This window comes from Sciurus vulgaris (assembly GCF_902686455.1).
Source record: "Sciurus vulgaris genome assembly, chromosome: 13".
Lineage (NCBI taxonomy): Eukaryota > Metazoa > Chordata > Mammalia > Rodentia > Sciuridae > Sciurus > Sciurus vulgaris.
Window position 1 is genome coordinate 27,104,008 of NC_136474.1, and position 20,230 is coordinate 27,124,237.

The 20,230-nt window shown below is 47.3% G+C and overlaps 1 pseudogene across 1 annotated transcript; it reads right to left on the reverse strand.

Moving 5' to 3' along the window:
- Nucleotides 1-14,994: 14,994 nt before the first annotated feature.
- LOC306642663 (RNA-binding protein 38-like) lies at nucleotides 14,995-19,591 on the reverse strand (annotated as a pseudogene). The gene is made up of 2 exons: nucleotides 19,495-19,591; nucleotides 14,995-15,904 (listed from the first exon to the last, which is right to left on the reverse strand). The product of its transcript is annotated as an RNA-binding protein 38-like (transcript).
- Between the last annotated feature and the right edge of the window lie 639 nt (nucleotides 19,592-20,230).

Sequence of the window (20,230 nt, forward strand, 5' to 3'; positions counted from 1 at the left end):
TCATCCATTTGCCTACAAATGCCATAATTTTATCATTCTTTATGGCTGAGTAATATTCCATTGTATATATATACCACAGTTTCTTTATCCACTCATCAATTGAAGGGCATCTAGGTTGGTTCCACAGTCTGGCTATTGTGAATTGAGCAGCTATGAACATTGATGTGGCTGTATCTCTGTAGTATGCTGATTTTAAGTCCTTTGGGTATAGGCCAAGGAGTGGGATAGCTGGGTCAAATGGAGGGTCCATTCCACGTTTTCTAAGGAATCTCCACACTGCTTTCCAGAGTGGCTGCACTAATTTGCAGCCCCACCAGCAATGTATGAGTGTACCTTTCTCCCCACATCCTCGCCAACACCTGTTGTTGCTCGTATTCTTGATAATCACCATTCTAATTGGGGTGAGATGGAATCTTAGGGTGGTTTTGATTTGCATTTCTCTTATTACTAGAGATGTTGAACATTTTTCCATCTGTTTGTTGATTGCTTGTAGATCTGCTTCTGTGAAGTGTCTATTCATTTCCTTAGCCCATTTGTCGACTGGATTATTTGAATTCTTGGAGTAGAGTTTTTTGAGTTCTTTATAGATTCTGGAGATTAGTGCTCTATCTGAAGTATGATTGGCAAAGATATTCTCCCACTCTGTAGGCTCTTTCTTCGCATTGCTGATAGTTTCCTTTGCTGAGAGAAAGCTTTTTAGTTTGAATCGATACCAGTGGTTGATTCTAGCTTTTATTTCTTGTGCTATGGGAGTCCTGTTAAGGAAGTCTGCTCCTAGACCAACAAGGTGAAGATTTGGACCTACTTTTTCTTCTATAATCTGCAGGGTCTCTGGTCTGATTCCGAGGTCCTTAATCCATTTTGAGTTTAGTTTCGTGCATGGTGAGAGAGATGGGTTTAGTTTCATTCTGTTGCATATGGATTTCCAATTCTCCCAGCACCATTTGTTGAAGAGGCTATCTTTTCTCCATTGCATATTTTTGGCCCCTTTGTCTAGTATGAGAAAATTGTATTTATTTGGGTTTGTGTCCGTGTCTTCTATTCTGTACCATTGATCTACCTTTCTATTTTGGTACTAATACCATGCCGTTTTTGTTACTATTGCTTTGTAGTAGAGTTGAAGATCTGGTATTGCAATAGCCCTGTTTCACTCTTCCTGCTAAGGATTGCTTTAGCTATTCTGGGTTTCTTATTCTTCCAGATGAATTTCCTAATTGCTTGCTCTATTTCTGTAAGGTACGTCATTGGGATTTTAATTGGAATTGCATTGAATCTGTATAGCACTTTAGGTAGTATGGCCATTTTGACAATATTAATTCTTCCTATCCAAGAACATGGAAGATCTTTCCATCTTCTAAGGTGTTCTTTAATTTCTTTCTTTAGTGTTGTATAGTTCTCATTGTAGAGGTCTTTCACCTCTTTTGTGAGATTGATTCCTAAGTAATCAGTGTTATCCTAGGGATTTACAATAACAATGGTCAGATAATAAGGTAGAAGGACATTTAACTGCTCCTTCCATGGCCACTCTGCACAAATTAAATTTGGGCTAGTTGAATAAAATGTGCATCTGGAGTCTAGCATTTTGAAGCAGTGTAAAACTGATTGCATGGGTTTAGGGAGGAAGTTCAGTGGTAAAGCACTGCCCAAGATATGCAAGGGCCCTGAATTCAAACTTGGTCAAGGAAATAAAAATTTCTTTGGAAGTCTTGTCTCCAACATTCATTACAATAAAGCATTACTTTTAAAAAATGTGGAAATAGGAGAAGACAGTTTTACTACACTGTCTTTTATATTACTAGGTCAAGGGAAACAAAGAAAGAAAGAAAGGAAGGAAGGAAGGAAGGAAGGAAGGAAGGAAGGAAGGAAGGAAGGAAGAGAAAGAAAGACCTTCCAGAGCTAATACCAATGACATAAGTGAAGACTGGGAAATAATGAGCTGATATGACAAGTGCAGACATGATTGGATGAAAACACACTGCATCCATAAAATGCAAACCACATCCCAAAGTTGAGAGTATTGGCTGTTTATACTCATGATTATGTGGCTGGTGAGAGCCACAGCTCACTGGTGGTGCCCAGCAGGGGAAGCAAACAAAGACGATCCTTGAGGCATTGAAATAGAGTTGCATCTGTCACCCCCTCTCCGGTGAATCTGAGAAACTATCTCAAAATGACCCAGAGGAACCACACCACGTGTGTTACCACAGTATTACTTGAAGGGAACTGGAGGCTCTTCCATACCTGCAGAGCTCTTCATGGAATGTGTGCCCAGCCCCACCCAGGCCTGCTGCCCTGGGGCCCTCCCTGCATGAGAAATGTCTTGACCCATCATTCCACTGGGGTTTACATTCAAATGTTGCCCAACTGCAGTCGGAACCTGAGCTGCTGCTACAGCCAGGTCACTCTCTGGGTCCTGTGTTGACATTTCCCAAGCTGGAGACTGAGAAACTGTGTGCATCCTCCTGGCCTTTAGAAGGAGTTGTGCCTGGAGGGTCAGAGGCTTGCTATTCGAATGCCAGTCAACCCTTAAATCCTTGGGAATTTGAGTGGAGTAATTCCCTGTGGTCAACTGATTGAGCAGAAGTAGAGGAAGTAAAGAGCCTTAGACAGTGCATGTCACCTGGCTAGGGAAGAATGATACTGCTCGTCGGGGGAGGGCTCCTAAGACAGATCCAGACAAGGCAGGGGAAGTACACTGGGTCAGCACAAGGAAGAGGGGTTTGGGGGTTGATTCTTTGTAGAATGGACACAGGGTTTGTAGTAAGGCTTGGATGGTGTCATAGTGTGGGTTAGGGAGGGCTTGCTGGGGGGGCGAGGCTGATTCTGTGTCCATTCTTCAGACACCTGGAAGCTGCCTATGATATCATTGTGGGGGATTCAGTGCAGGGTCTCAGATCATAAATGGGCAGTGGAGAGACATGTGCCTAGCCAGAAAACAGCCCCGTGGGCTCCTCGCTGACCATGCCTGCACTGTGATACAGTCCGTGTGTGAGGCTGCAGGACACTCCAGCTGCACAACACAGAGCCATCACCAACTTCGTCCCAGGAAACATCTCCTTCAGTTCAGACAGCAGGTGTCCTTGATTCCAGAAGGGCAGAGAACCTAGGAAACATCAACCCACATAGATGTGGATCTCTGAAATGTCTTCTGAATCGTTCATGCTTTCATGGAAAAAAGTCTTTCAGAGGTTTTTGATATTGGCCACTTCCTGTGGTGCTGCCTTGGCCCCTCGACTTCTGTTGGCATGAAGACTTTTCCCAACTTTGTTTGGTATTCCCTTCTAATTGCACACATGTGGGGTGTCCTTCCTTTTCCAGGATCAAGTGTGAACACGACTGTGTACTTTTGAAGAGAGGAAGGAGAATAGCACACTGTTAGAAGTGGTCCTATTTGTACTATTGTCATTTGAAATTTGGCAGGAGTCCTTTTAATGTATGCAAGAGTTGAAGTGTTATGGACCATGCATTCCTTGACTACCCTCTGCATGAAGTCCTGGTGAACAGGGATGTGCTCGAGCAACCTTGCCACACCTGGCAGCTGGCACAGGACTGATTCTCTGTAACACTTGCCTTCCCATTATTGGGAGATCAAAGGAAAAGGAACTCAGAACGGCTCCAATACCCAGACTCAATAATGACGTGACCAGTGGCTGTGAAAACCTCTGGGAAGACCCATCTCTCACCATCCCATCCCCTTTCATAAACCTCAGCAGCTGTAGTTGGTCATGCCAGAAGAGGATCTCAGAGAACTCAATGGCTATCACACAGACCTCTTCCCTGGGAACAGAGCTTCCTGTGTCAAGTAGGGACCACTGAACCCTGGAGACAGGGCTGGCCAGAATCAGTGCCCCCACTGGTTTTTGTAGTCAGAAGTGCTGGGGGAGGGGCTGGGGTTGTAGTTAAGTGATAGAGCACTGGCCTAGCATGTGTGAGGCAGAGGGTTCATGTCTCAGGGCCACATGCAAACAAAAAAGAGGTAAAGGTCCATCGACAACTGAAAAAAATGTGCTCGATGAAGAACCCACATGCTGGGCAGGATGTGCTCCTGGGTGAACTTCAGGGTTCCTCATATTACAGTCAGGGAGAGAGTTTATTCAGGTGCTTTTTTGTGTGTGTACAAACATGAGAAAGAAACAGAATTCTTTACAAGGATCATCAGCCAAAGGAAGTCAGAGGAGATGGTGGAGCCAAAATATTTGGAACATGTCACCTTCACAAAAGACCTTGCTGCGCCAGGCACTGCCCTGGAGTAGGTTCCTTTCTTGTTGTTCAATCTGAGGAGAAGGATAGTGCCCGTAAGCAGAATCAAATTGAACCACTTCTAGAGAGTCACCCAGGAGGCCAATGGAGTGTCTACAAAGGATGCACAGGGGGAATCTGAGAGATCGGGAGAGCTGAGGTGTCGCGGTCAATGGACAGTGTTCAGGGCATCCCTGTGCACTGGAAACACGTTTTACCAGGGTAGGAGCATAGCATAAAACTCACTCAGGGACATTTGAAACCTGCACAATTTCCCAACTCACAGGGCCCTCACTTTATGTTCCCAGTCTGATTCCCAGTGACCAAGAATCTGGGGACTCACTCCTGCTGCCATTTCCCCTCCTCCATTCTCCCCTAAACTTTGCACCCACAGCATCCGCATCACAGCACCAGGCAGGAACTTCAATCCTGGTTCCCCCATGTTTCCCATCAGAGGCCTGCCCTTTCTTCCATCTGCCCCTGTGCTGACAACCAGCAGTTCTGGGAGCTGTAACTGGCGCCACATGTGGCTGCACCTATCTCCCAGGGTAACCATTCAGTTCTGTCTGCTTTCATGAGAATGTCACTAGAAGCAGGAGCTAGCTTCCCTGGTGTGTTTGTGGCTGGGCTCCTCACCTTTGGAAAACATTCAGAGAGGTGGCCAGCAGAGCCACCTGACATTCAGAATACTGTCCACACTCAGGGACTCCTCAACCGGAGTGCCTCAGGGGCCTTCAGTGGTGGTGCAGATACTTCAACAAGGTGAATTTTGAAGGATAAAAACTTTCACCATATAATACCACACACTACTGAGGAATCCAAGTAAAATCACACAGGCCTTGGTGTTAATGTTTGGTATAAGGTATGTTGTCCCAGGGCTCCAGGGCCAATACTTTTGATTTGAACATGATGGGGCTGGCTGATGTAACAAAGATAGGATGGTGTGTGGGTTCAACTAAGCTGAGAACAGAGGGTGACCTTGAGGACCCTGACTGGTCCTGATGAATTCTAGCCCAGTGATTCGGACCCTGTCCCAAATGGAGCCCACCCTGACCACAGAGGAGGGCCTATGGAAGGGTTTGCAGGAATAGCAGCTCACAAGCCACTTTTTCTGCATCATCCTCTATGAGAACACAGAAAAGTGAGTCAGGTTTCAAAGCCCAGAACCGAGTGTCGGGGGATTATGGGTTGCACAGCAGGGTCTGGTAGGGCCTGTCACCTACCTCTTTGCTCTGAGGTATCTAGCTCTCCAAATAGCAGCTCCCTCCAGCTGGAGGACTGGACATTCTCTCTGAAACCATCTCAGAAACTCCAGTCTCCATGTTCTTGATTCCTGCTCTGCCTTGAGGTTTGGGCTGAGGATGGGGAGGAGTAACCAGTCCAGTCACAAGGTGGCCTTCTTCTTTTTGGCTGTTCAGAGGGGAAAAGTTTCACTAGCCTCACACAGGCCACCTGCCTGGGAACTGGCACCACTTTGCAGAGTGGGGAGTACCTGAGGTCATGAAAATGGCCACTCTTGAACCTGATGTTCCAGATGAGGGTGGCAGCGGGGAGTGTGTGCTCAGGGGAATTCAGCACTTCAGAAGCCCTGAGGACACATCTCTGGTCTTTTATCACCTTTGTTCTGTATAATCCCTGCCATTCTAATAAGTGAAAAGAAAAAAAGAGACAGCCTTCCTTGGAAGCAACCCAATGTTCTCTGCCTCACTTTCACTTTCCTGTCCTGTGCCTCTGTCTCCCAGGTGATGCTCCCAGGGATCATGGTCCCAACCTCAGTATCCCTGGATTGGGCCAGGACCCCTGGGGTTCCCTGGTATAAATCACACCCCTGGCCAGCTTCTGGCAGTTATCCAATCTGTGTGGTTCATGGCAGGGACAGGAGAGACCTGGAACAAGGATGGCCTAGGGGTCCTGCTGGCTCCCTCAGAGCTGATTCCCTTCAGGTGCTAGTTGATGTAGAGTGTTTCAGAACTGTTATTCTCCCTTAGGAACAGCTCCCTCCTGGGGCTGGCCCAGCCCACTGCAGGGCACAACTCCACATCTCTGCCACCAGCTCCTGCCTGGAAATGGGCTAGCACCTGCCTGGTATGCCTGACCTGCTTCTCAGCTCAGACTGGGCCTCCCTTCCCCAAATCCCACTAAGGTTTGTGGAGTCTGAGACCACAGAGGAGATGGAGGATCCAAGGATGCAGTTGTCAGGGGTCTTTCAGTGCCAATTTCCTCCTGTACCACAGTGACGGGATCTCCCAAGCTCCCCAGCCCCTCAGGCTTTTCAATAGCCAGGTAGGGTCCCAACATTCCCGCAGAAACCCATTACAGTGTCCAAGGGATGCCAAGGGCCAAGGCAGGTTTTTGTACCAAATAAGAACTTTTTCCTCACTGTAGGGGATTAGGTCTTGCAAGAAGAACAGCCCACTAGCACCTGAGGTCCCTCCCACCCTTTGTTTTGAACTGCATATTGACTGGGCCAACTTGAGAACTCCTCTCTCTCCTTGTCTGTCCAAAGAACTGACATACCATCTGCCCGGGATTTGGTTCTGGGTAGGCAGATTGTTTGAAATATTAGTGGCTCCAAATGTCATCCCAGTTGACCATCCTCCCAGGTGCCTGTCATAGATGTTGCACCTGGTGTGCTCTCACCTCCCTTGGGTCTTAAGTTCAGGTTGTTCTGATGCATGGAGGACCAGGTTAGGTCCCCTGAACCCTGCCTTCTGTCAAGTGTTTCGGATGAACTTGGATCCCCCATCCACTCTGGTCCTCTTTGTCTTGGTGTGCACCTCCAGAAAGACCACCCCTAAGGCATGGCATGCCAACTCATTAGCAGTCAAACCCAAGGTGCCAGGAACCAAGGTGCCCAAGGAGATAGCACCCGAAGTCATCCAAGAGTACATGGATCTCATGAATGAGCTAGTCAGGCCTACCCACTTTGCCACGTGGGAGCCCTCCTACCTGTCCACAGGAAAGCCTGCTGCAAACTTGGAAGAGGAAGGACTGGATCAAAACCCAATAGAGGATGATTTATATTCAGATGGATGTCTACTGAGCTACACTGATCAGGACTTTGTCAATGAGGTAGGCTGGGCCAACAATCATTATGTCTACAAAGTTTCACAACCTGTAAATTTGAGTTTCATACCTTAGATTCTCAGCATCACTTGTGTGTATGTGTGTGTGTTGATGCACTTGTAATCATCTGGTGGCTAGCTGGTGGTCAGGATTTAACAAGTCCATGATGCAGACCAAATGGGGACATCATCACTTCCTATTTGTCCTGGAAGTGTTCTGGACTTTGGGTCATTTCCTCCCAAGGTCACTCACACTCTCTTTCTTCTCTTCCTGGGTGGCGTCCATGATTCACCACAATTCCTGGAAGAATTACTTCCCTCCAATCCATAAATTATTTATCAGACCTAAGAAAAGATCTGGGGTGGGAGGAAGGCCTCACCCCTGACCAGGTAGAGAAGGGAAGGAGTGTCTCCCAGTAGACCAGGAGCAGGAGGTACACCAGTTATATAAGAGATGCAGGGACACCAGAAAAATAAGTGTGGGGAAACTAGGATATGAAGGGTTTGGAAGAAACAATATCTAGACAAGGGAGAGAAGGTCACCAGGTAGAAAAACAGAGGCAGAGACACAAGTTTACTAGGACTTCTGGAAGGACACCAAGTGCATCAGGCAGAGAGGCATATCTAGTAGACAAGGAGACAAAGGGACACAGGTAGGCAGGAAAGGGAGTGACCACACATGGGCAGGGGAACTAGGAATAGCAGGTAGATGAGGCATGTCCAGGGGCCTACTCACATGGCCCACAGGACTTTGTCTATCCTCTCCTGCCTGTGATACATGGCTCCTTGAGTGAGACTGCTCCAGGATAGAGGATGTAGGTGGAGAAAGAGAGGAAGGAGACAGGACAGTCAGGTATGCATTCAGTGGACCAAGCTGAGAGGAAGCTCAGGAAGGTGGCCAGCAGAGCTTCAGTCTGTCCCTCTGACACCAAGATGGGTGACACCTCCAACTCCCAATGCCCATTCAAGTGTACTTGTCCCGAGTCCCTCCGGCCCTCGTCATGCATGATGAAGAATTATCCAGTGCCCATCTCCTACTGCGGCTGGTGGAGAAGCAACTCCTGCCCTGGAAGGAGACAAGTGGAAAGCTGGTGCCCCAAGGTCATGGTGTGTCCCAACAGGATCCAAGAATTCTCAGGCAGCTGCCAACCACAGTGAAGAGAAATATAACCATCACACTGATCAAGGGGTCAGCATGGAGATCTGGCTCCAAGAGGTGACTTCCCTGGCCTCCCAGGAATTGAAGCAGTGCAGGGACATAGATTCAGAATTACAGGGACCGAAGGACACTGCTATCCTCCTGAATTGTCATGGGTCTCTCTTCTTGGGGACCATCTAGTCCCTCCCTACAACCTCAGATTGTCTTCCCTGAACTTGGGGGACAAAGGTGTAGAGGGTCCCAGAAGAGCCACTTTTTTGGGAGGCCACAAGGACATCTGGTACCTACAGTATGGATGATGATCTCCAAAGCCTGGACTTACTCCTAGCCTCCCAGCACCATCTCCTGCCCTGGGCACTGTCCCAGAGACAGGGACCTCACATAGAAATCCTCTGCTCAGGACATCAAGCATCCCAGGCCCCTGCTCTCCAGACAGGGCTGCAGCCCCCATCCCCCTCTAGCACCATCGGCAGCCTAGGAACTGTCCTAAGCCATGGAACTTGCATTGAACCCCTCAGCCCCCACCCCCTCCAGCTGCCAATTCAAGAAGCAAGCTGTCACTGGATGTTTGGTTGTGTGGAAAATATGCCCCATTCCATGCCTACCCTCCAGATCTCTGGAGGTCAGGATCTGCCTCTGGAACTCTTTGGAAGCTCACTGCCTCAGAAAAGGAAGTGCAAGTCATCAGGCAACCAGAAGAAGAGGAAGAGGCACTGAGGACAGTGGGGTTGTTGGCTGTGTGGCCTCTGAGGTGGCTGCTCTTCCCATGGAGTCTGGACAATATTCCACCCCCACCTCATTCTGTGCCCCAAGGGCCAAAGGGTCCTCCTCACTTGGGGAAGTTACTGCTAGTCCTCCGGAAAGGAAAGGGAATGGGAGGGTGTTGGGAGTGTAAAAAGTGGGCAGGGAGAGGGCAGAGAGAAGGTAGTGAGATGTGAGGGGACGGGATGTTCAAGCCTGGTGGGAAGCTGTGCCTTGATGGCCTGTGTCAGTGGGAATAAAGGCCATTTTGTAGAAAAATCGTCTCCAGCTGCTGATTCCGCCACGTGTGTCTGGGGCTCCATGCAGTGAGAACTGAGAGCAAGAGGTGACTGGAGATGCCAGGCCCCAGGTTGCACAGGCGTCCGTTCACTGGGTCTTGCCTCCGGATTCAGACTGGTCCTTCCACTGATCCTGGGAGAAAACAGAACAAAAGCTCCCAGAACCCAACTCACCACCCCCATTCAAATGGCCTTGTTTGGTTTAGGGGATCTTCTCTGTGCATCCCTTCATGATCTGTGTCCCTTAAAAATCTCTCTTACCAATCAGCTGAGGGTTCTTGGCCCAATGCAGAGAGCAATCAAAAAAGGGCATCTCCCTTGGTATTAGCAGCTCTGAGTTTTGAGGGCCGGTGGCTCTCAGATCTTAGTGTTAGCATCCCTGAGTTTGAGTGTCTTTGACTCTTAGCTCCTAGTGGGCAGCAGCTCTCCTTTCACCTTCCTGGGAGCAAGAGCCAGCAACTTACAACTTTTCACTGGAGCTCATTTGATGGCTGAACCTAGCAGCTCCTGGAGCTCTCCAATGCTCTGTGTCACTCTCAGGGTGATCAGCCAGTTTGCCAGTTCACAGTGCTACCAACATGAGCTGCTCTGCTTGACATAAAAGTCATGAATCTTTGCATAAGGATGTGGAGAAGGAAATTTGTTTGAATTCTAAAGTTGGGCTCAAGAATGCACAGTATCCTTCCAGATACCCACAGGTATCTGGCTTAGGCCCAGGAAGGAGGGGAGGCATCCCTCACATCAGTCTGATGACCACTGAAGGTCCCAGAAAGGGTGGAGTCATCCAGGGGAGCTGCAGAGTGCAGGCATCTGGATGAACCTGCCATGGAAACAAAAGTCTCCAAGAGACTGTGAGATGTTCGTAGCAGCCATGGCCATCAAAGAAAGGGGCACCATATTTTATAAAGTACCTCTTAAGAACTTTGGGCCCTTCAATCTCATTTGTTTGGAGAGGTTTTTTTTTTTGTTGAATATTTTTTAATTGATTTATTTAGTTTTACAGACTGCATTTTGATTCATTGTACACAAATGGTGTACAACTTTTCATTTCTATGGTTGTACGCAATGTAGATTCACACCATTCATGTAATCACACATGTACAAAGGAGAATAATGTCTGTCTCCTACCCCCATCCCCTTCGCCCCATTTCCCTCTACACAATTCCAGTTCCTCCTTCTTCTCTTATCCCCCTGCCACCCTGCCCCTGCACTATGTATCATCATCCATTTATTAGAGAAAACATTCGTCCTTTGGTGTTTTAAATTTGGCTTATTTCACTTAGTATGACACTCTCCAACTCCATCCATTTGCCAGCAAATGCCATAATCTTATTCTTCCTTATAGCTGAGTAATATTCCATTGTGTCTTTATCCATTCATCAATTGAAGGGCATCTATGTTGGTTCCATAATCTGGCCATTGTGAATTGAGCAGCTATAAACATTGATGTGGCTGGGTTACTGTATTAAGCTGCTTTTACATCCTTTGAGTATAAACCGAAGAGTGGGATAGATGGGTTAAATGGTGGTTCCATTCGAAGTTTTCTAAGGAATCCCCATACTCCTTTCCAGAGTGACTGCACCAATTTGCAACCCCACCAGCAATGTACGAGTGTAACTTTTTCCCCACATCCTCGCCAACACCTATTGTTGCTTGTATGATTGATAATAGACATTCTAATTGGGGTGAGGTGTAGTTTTAGTGTAAAGTTTTTTAAGTTCTTTTTTATAAATTGTGAAGATTAGGGCTCTGTCTCAAGTGCATGTGGAAAATATTTTCTCCCACACTATTGGCTCCTTTTTCACATTGTTTCTTTTTCTGAAAAAAAGCTTTTTAGTTTGAATCCATTCAATTTCTTGATACCAGACTTTAAACTCTACTATGGAGAAATAGTAACAAAGACTGCATGGTATTGGCAATAAAGTAGACAGGTAGATCAATGGTTACAGAATAGAAGACACAGAGACAAACCCACAGAAGTACAATTACCTCATGCTCCAACAAAGGTGCCAAAAATATACAATGGAGAAAAGATAGCCTCTTCAACAAATGGTGCTGGCAAAACTGGAAATCCATATGCAGCAAAATGAAATTAAACCCCTATCTCTCACCCTGTACAAAACTCAACTCAGAATGGATCAAGGATCTAGAAATTAGTCCTGAGACCCTTCACTAAACAGAATAAAATGTAGGCCTGAATCTTCATCATGTTGACTTAGGACAGGACTGCCTTAACATGACTCCCTGAGCACAAGAAATAGAAGCAAGAAGCAATAAATGGGAGAGCTGTTCTTGAGCCTTCAACCTCTGCACCATTAACCTGTTTTCTAGAAGAAGCCTGGAGTGGTATTTTCCTTACAACTTCTTTCTGATTCTGTGAAAGATGCCAGATGGTTAAACTGGACAAATCCACAATCATGACCAAGGCCTTCCTGAGAAGGTGACTTGATGAAAGGACAAGGCTGTCTTCTAGGGAAGGAGTCACAGCACCCTAAGTAAATTTCAACTGGTACCACAGCAAGATCCACTCCCCGCATTGATGAAATGCTCTGATTTCTCATGGTGATCACAGGACTGGCTCCTTGTGGATGCCCTTCGGTAGCTGCACCTTTTTTGAAAATTAGAGTTGCAGAGCGTCCTCTGATGCCTGTGCATGGGCAGGATTGGTCAGTCTCCTGTTTCCTGGGATCTTGGCCAGGCTGTGCCATGCTAGCCAAGCAGCTGAGGTGTGGCCTGCTAACATCTTACTCTTTTGGCTTCAGGTCATTAACAAAAACTTTAGAAAGGCATTCACTTTATACACATTCACCCATCATATATAAGATTTCTAAGGTTTTCATCACCACAATAAAATCTAGAACACTTTCATCAGTTCAAAAAGATATCACTTACCACTTAACTACCGATGTCATTCCTCCATCTGTGTTCCCACCACGTTCGAAATTCCTCATGGTCAAGATTTGAGAACATTAATCATCCCCACTGCCTCATCTAGAACATTTATTGATTGAAAATGTCATTTTTCATTCAGCTATATTATATTCAAATAGAATCTCTACTAGTGGGATTTGGGACCACTGCCTTGATTCATTTCAAGGGGACAACATTTCTGACACTATGGCTTTTGTACCTCCAGTGTAGCTGTCAACTGGGTTGTTCCAGGAGAATTTGTGACACTCCAACAAGTTAAGTAGCACTTGAATATTTTGGCAACATTCTGTTTGTGATCAAGCAGAAAGATCTGCTTTGATGATCATTTGGTGCACATACAATATCTGATTAAAATCTTCCATCTAGAATATATAACAATCTATCAAAACTGAATACCACTTTGGTTTATACCCAAAGAACGTAAAATCAACCTCCTACAGTGACAAAGTCACATCAATGTTTATAGCAGCTCAATTCACAATAGCTAAACTATGGAACCAACCTAGATGCCCTTCAACAGATGAATGGATAAAGAAAATGTGGTGTGTATACATGTGGGAAAATTACTCAACTTTAAAGAAGAATGAAATTCTGGCATTTGCTGGTAAATGGACGGAGTTAGAGAATGTAATGCTAGGTGGAAAAATCCAAACCCAAAAACCAAAGGTCAAATGTTTTCTCTGATATGTGGAAGCTAATTCACAATAAGGGGATGGGATAGAGAGGAATAGCATTACTTATATTAGGTAGAGGGGAGTGAAGGATTGGGAAGGAGTGTGGGGGAAGGAATGATAGTAGAGTGAAACAGACATTATTACCTCATGTACATGTATGACTGCATGAACGTGATCCTGCAATAATCAGAAAGATGAGAGATTTCACTCTATTTATGTATTATGTATCAAAATGTGTAAGTGCATTCTACTGTCGTTTACAACTAACTAGAATAAATAAAATAAAAAATTTAAAAAAAACTGAAATGCAGAAACAGAAACAATCCAGTTAGAAAGGGGGCAAAAGATATTTACCTATCTTTGCCAGAGAGGTCAGATATTTGGCAAGGAAGACATGAAAAGATGTGTGACATCACTTTCCATGAATGAAATGCAAATTAGAAACCCCCCAGCAGGAGTCACTCCATGCCAATTAGAACAGCTAAAACACACATCAGTAATGCTGCCGAGTGCAGGTGAGGGTGCCAGCACTCCCATTATGGTTCACTCCTGCTGGAACCAGAAGATGGCAAAGCCATTCTGGAAAATAGTGTGTGTCTTTAGGAAATGATAAAACTAAACACACACTTACCAAAGACCCAGGGACTGCATTCCTGGGTGTTTATCCCAGCAGAGTGGATTTCAGTCCACAATGGTTCATAGTGGCTCTATCTGTTATAGCCCACACTGGAAACAACCACAACACCCGCTGGTGAACACTAGTGGTGTTCACTGAAACAAGCCATGGCACAGTCTTCCCAGGAAGGACTCAGCAGGGGACTAAGAGAAACAACCTATTGATGCAGCAGCAGCCTGGGGGGATTTCTAGGGCCTTGTTGAAACTGAGGAGAAACCTGAATGAGCCCTGTAGCTTCACTTGCTTGCCAGTAGTTACTTGCATTTTGTCAACTTTACACATCACTAACTTTGGAGGACAGGTCACTGAGCAATAGAGTGTTCATCTCCCAAAGCTTTGTAGGAGATAACACCAGTGAAATGGGGGTTTAGGATGGTAATTTCCTAGATTAATTTTCAGGGCTGTGATGCCTGCTCCCTTTGAAACCCCTGATCTCTCTTGGGCCTATACAGGTGTTTGATGGGTAACCTTCTAATGCCAGAGGGCTGAAAACACTTCCCCCAGATCACAGTAACACTAATGCCACCACTTTTGGAACCCGTGTCCTCTAAAGAACCATGAAGTTTGATTATGAATGACAGACCATGAACTATTTCACCTCCAATCACCTGTTCTTCATCCTGTAAATAGCAATAAACTCAGCCTCCAGCTCCTGATCCCCAAGAGCGGCCACCTTGAACCACCTCAGCTGGAAGGAGTGCATCTCGGACTGCGTCAGCCAATGGCGAGGGACAGTGGGCGGGACCTGCACTCAGAGGCTCCCAGTGGCCAGGGAGGACCAGACCGCCACAGTCCAGCCCAACCGCAGCGGGCCGCCCCTACCCAGGGCAGGAGGAGCAGGGCCCAGGCAGAGGGCAGCGATGACGCGGTGAAGACACCTGAGAACCCTCCCTGAGGCGGACAGGCTTGCCAACCCAGCAGGGCCCTGCCGACCTGCGGTGCCCGCTCCTCCGAGGGCCCTGCAGGCAGGCAGCAACACCGTCCTACAGAAGTACTGTCATCGTCTCCGCGGTGGAGCACCCAGAAAAACAAGTCTCTCCAAGTCAAACTAGGTTCTGGGTTCCTGGTGGCTGCTGTGTCTGTTGAAAACATGGACTGAAATTCTGAAATCGCCTCAGGAGCAATGGACGACAGCAGGGAGCAGGCGCAGAGTAAGCCGGCAGGTGAGGGCTGGCAGCTGGGGCTCGGCGTCCGGGAGGAGGGCGGCCCGCGCAGCAGCCTGCGGTCCTGGCTCCTCTGCCAGTCTCCCTGAGAGGTACCTCGGTGGAAGAGTGTCGGCCCGGCCCTTGGCACCTGGAGTGTGGGGGCAGGACAGGCCTGGGGGCCGAGTGCAAGAGGCCTCTGCAGACAGCCTCTCGGCCACTGGGTCCTGAAGTCCTCCTCAAGGCACGACGGCACCCAGGCGCGAAGAGACACTGCCTGGCCGAGCCAGGGGTCTGGGAGGCACAGGTGCTGGTGGCGCCCAGAGCTGTGGTGGCCGCTAGCCCGAGTCTGTCTGCTGTGTGGGCGACGTCACCACAGTCCCCGCAGCAGGGGGACAGGCCTCACTTCATCCTGTCCGGCTGCAGCTGCGGCGCCTGGTACTGCACAAAAGTGGCACCCGCGGGGCGCCGTGGCATCAGGGCCTGTGGCTTGGAGGCTGGGTATCCGTAGCCCACGAAGCTGACAGCCGAGGAGGCGGGGGAGGCGACGTCTGGGTCCTGGTCATAGGTGGCTGGTGGGTACTGGCTGTAGGCAGGGCTGGCAGGCGTGTACTCCATGTAGGGCGAGGATAGCGATGGCACCCGGGTGGCCGGGATCACCACGCTGGGCTGCACGACGGCTTGCGGGTGGATATAGTAGGGGGTTGCCCGTAAGTCCGCGGGACCAGTGTGGGGTGCAGCTGCTGCACGCCAACAGCAAAGCTCGTCTGCAGACTCCGGGGCTTGGCACCCAGATACGCCAGGTTCACGTTGGCCTTCCGCCCATCAATGATAGCGTTGGGGTCTTTACAAGCCCTCTCAGCTTGCCAGTCTGGCAGTCAGTGATGACCACAGCCTCCTCGATGTCCCGGAAGCCCTCAAATTACTTCCTGAGCGGGGCGTCGGTGGTGTTGTTTTGTATATCTTTTAAGACTTGTTCTGGAAAAATTAAGCTATTTCTTAGCAAGCAGCATGGATGCAGTCTCAGTCTCTGGATAGTTTGGTGGAAGGAAGATCAGCAGTGTTTAGCAATGTTTCAGGACACTGACAGTGTGGCCCACTTTGGTCAGCAGGCCAATAAAAGGTTCAACTGTGTATGCATTTGAGCTGTGATTACAGTGACCCCCTGTTCCACTTAAGGGCCCAGAAACAATTCTGCTCCATTGTGACAGTGATTTACAAGTTCCCTTTAGTCTGAAGTTTAAAATCCAGAAATGAAGAAAAAGACATGAGGAAATAAATGTAGATTGACAAGTATAAATTCAGTATATCACAAGGTAATAGAATTGTAGATGTAAGGAAGCATACCTTTGGAATGTAGGACTTCCCCTAGTCCCACTGTTTCATGGAGAAATGACCGATGAACAGAAGATTGGGGTTTTTTAATCAATGTCCTGAAATATTTGTGCTTCGATGATTGAAAATTATACTTTTAAATTTTCATTTTGCAAATAATAAAACATTTCACCCTGTGTACTGTGAGTCTTTTATTTGTTTTTCCATGAATTATGTTTTCTATGTCTTGTGGGACCTGCCCCCTGTGGTGGGGATTGAACCCAGAGCCTAGTGACCCTGCCACCAAGCAATACCCCCAGTGTGATCTACTACTTAATATGCTTTCCCGTATTCTGTGTGTAGACTCCTTTTCTTTTTCTCATTGATTTATAGGAGCCCTTGATAGGATTGTGAGCCAGCCATTCTCAGCAGAGGTCAGGGTGGGCTCAGGGTTGGAACACAATGGGTTTGGGAGGGGTTGGGGTACTATGTCACCTTGTGTGTTCGGTCAGTCTTGGGATGAAGTCAGGGCCTCCAGTCCATCTGGTCTCAGGTGAGGGCAGGTTTAGGGTGGTGGTAGGGGTGGGGTTGGGGGTGGGGATGAGTTCTGGGAGATTGGTGCCTGACTCAGAGCCAGGTCAAGAACCATCTGCTCATGGACAAGTCCAGGTCAGGATGGGCTTATCTCTGTACTCCCAGATAGGCACCAGTGGGGTTCAAACCACAGGTGAGCCAGGCCTATGGCTCTGCTGCTGCTGCTGCTGCTGCTGCTGCAGTTGCTATTGTCTCTGAACCATAAGGCTGCCCCCAGCCACCAAACCTGTGCCCCAAGTCCCTCAGAGAATACAGGAAAGGCAGATGGGTTCCTCAAATCCAAATGATAACATCACCCCTTCAAAAGACTTTGTTTGGTTTCAGGGATCTCCTCTGTGCATCCCTTCATGATCTGTGCCCCTTAGAAATCTCTCTTACCAATCAAATGAGGGTTCTTGGCCAGATACAGAGAGGGATCACAAATAGGCAAAGCACTTCTCCCTTGGTATTAGCAGCCCTGAACCTTGAGAACTGGTTGCTCTCAGATCTAAGTGTTAAGTGTCCCTGAGATTGAACATCAGTGAGCCTGAGCTCCTAATGATAGCACCTCCACTCTTCCCTTCCTGGGAGCAATAGCCCGTAACTTCTGACAGTTTCCTGGAACTTATCTGCAGCCAGATCTAGCAGCTCTTGGGAGATCTCCATTTCACTATGTCACTCTGTGCTTGCCAACCTCAGGGTGATCTGCCTAGTTTGTCAGTTCTCTTTGCAACCAACTTGACCTACTGGACTTGAGATAAAATCATGAAAAGATGAAATATAACCATCTGAGAGAGGGTTCATTAGGACTCATGCTGCACTAGAAGGAGAAGCAGTATGGGACTGTTTGCATGAGGAGATGGGGAAGGAATCTTATTTGAATTCAAAAGGTGGTTCAAGCATGCACAGTGTCCTTCCAGATACACACAGAATTTTTACTTCAGCATGGGTATGGGAGGGGCTTCTGGCAGACCAGACTGGGGACCACATAGGGTCTCAAAGTGGTGGAGTCATCTAGAGGGACTGCAGGATGGAGTCATATGGAATGGACCTACTGTGGAATCAAAAGTCTTCAAGTGACCATGAGGCATCTGGGGCAGGAATTACCATAAAAGACAGGAGTATATCATAAGAACATTGGGTCCTTCTGTCTCAACTGTTTGGAGAGTTGTATATGAGTCTTCAACACTCTGTACCGTTAAGCATAGCCTAAAAATGGCATTTTTCTTACAGCTTCTTTCTGATTCTGTGAAAGATGCTATACAGGGAGGTTGAACCAATCCGCAGCATGGCCAAGACCTTCTTGAGCAGGTGGCCTGATGAGAGAACAAGGCCTGGCTTCTAGGGGAAGAGTCACAGCACCCTGGGGAAAGGTCAACTGACACTACCAGCAACAACCCACTCCGATTGGTGCATGTACAACATAGCAGAGTGTTCCTGATTCTTCTCTCCTATAACATTGTGGTCATTCTTTCATTTATTCATAAGATTCATTGAATACATTGCTGCAATATCATTTTGAATGAGTTGCTCTCTGTTAATTAAATTAACATCCAAAACCGAAAGTGTTGATTTTCCCTTCACTTATTCCTGCTCTCTCTTTTTGTTGATCCAAGTTTCTGATCTATCTCATTTTCTGGCTCACTGAAGAACTTCTTTTAACATTTCTTCCAAGGCAGGTCTGCTGGTAATAAGTTCTCTCAAATTATATTTGACTGGAAAGTCTTCTTTTCTCTCTCTCTCTCTCTCTCTCTCTCTCTCTCTCTCTCTCTCTCTCTCTCTCCCTCCCTCCCTCCCTCCCTCCCTCCCTCCCTTCCTCCCTCCCTCCCTCTTGTTTGCAGGAGCATTTCACTGGTCTAGAATTTGGGGCAAAGAGGAATTTTTTCCCTCTCAACGCTAAATATTTCATTGTACCCCTTTCTTGCCTGCATAGTCTCTGAACAAAAGCCTGATGTAATTTGGATGTTTGCTTCTCAATGGAGAAGGCATTCTCCCCCCCCCCCCATAGCTTCTTATAACACTTTCTATGTGACTTTATTTTCTGCAGTATGAATATCCAAGCATAGGTAGAATGTTCTGGCATTTATCCTGCTCAATGACACCTATGATTTGGTGGCTGTTGTGAGTTTTGGAGAATCTCAGTCAGTATCATTTTAAATACTTCTTTCTTCTCTTCTGTTATTCTCATTATACATTACAACTTTGGTACTTATCCCACATTTTGGGTATTTTGTTTTGTCATTATCATTCTTTCTCTTTGCATCTGGGTATGGGAAGTTTCTACCACAAACTACAAGTTCACTGATTCTTTTCTTGGCTCTGTCCAGTTGTATTAACGTTCTCCAGAGGAGCAGAACTAACAGGAGGTATGATTGGAAAAAGGGGATTTATTAGATTGGCTCAAAGTACCAGAAGATGGATAGTCCAAAATGGCGATCTGCAGGCCAGGATGGATAATGCCCAGGTCCCCAGCACCAACCAGCTGAATCTGCCATAGCACCAACAGTCCAGTGAAGGAGCTAGTGCTCAGCACTGAGCCACAAGCTTCCCTGACCCTGTGGAGAAGATGCGTGGACCACATGCTGTGCCAATAACTGACATGCAGCTCAGGGTTCTGAGCAGCCCTGCTGGGTGAGATCAGTATTTGTCATGTTGCCAGGTGGAAAGCTCTTGTCTTCTACCTTTCAGAGACTGTGGAGTTCCACGACCCATCACTGGTGGTGGTGGGACAATCAACCACAACTGTACCTCAGTAGAGGTGCTCTGGCTGAAGGCCATGACTGTCAGGAAAGCCCCTACAGGAACAGACACTGAGAAGACCTTCGTTGAATCTTCACAAGATAATTTTGGGACAGGAGTTCCTGCATGAGCAGCAGAAGGTCAAATATGGAGAAGTCCTGTTGCTAATTTTCATGGGAGTTCATTTGTATTCCTGTCAGTAAGGGTCCAGGAAATTTGGGAAATATCAGGGTAGGAAACAATTACCTCTAAAATTCATAAATGGTGTCCATTTATGTGGATGTCTGCTAAATCAAAACTCTCCCTTTGTGATCTGAATGCTGGGGTGGGCATTTTGAGGCCACTGCATTTTGATGCTAGCTGCATCAAAACCTAGTGTCAGGCATATTTTGGGGAGGGACAGCCTTTGTCACTACTTTGGAACTGATTGCTGACTCCCAGTGCTGGGTCAGCTAAATCAACAAGGTGACATCAGGATCCAACCACAAGAGGTGTGTGGACACAGGGGCAGGTGTACCCTGGACCTCAGACAGCAGGTACCAAGTTCATGGGGTTGTGGAAGTGGGCAGTGGGTCATCCCCTGCATACGTGGTCAGAATGCATCTTGTGGGTGCAGGTGAAAAGGGGGCCAGATGTCAAAGCAGGAGCAGAATTCTGAAAATTGCTGGCTTATGCCTC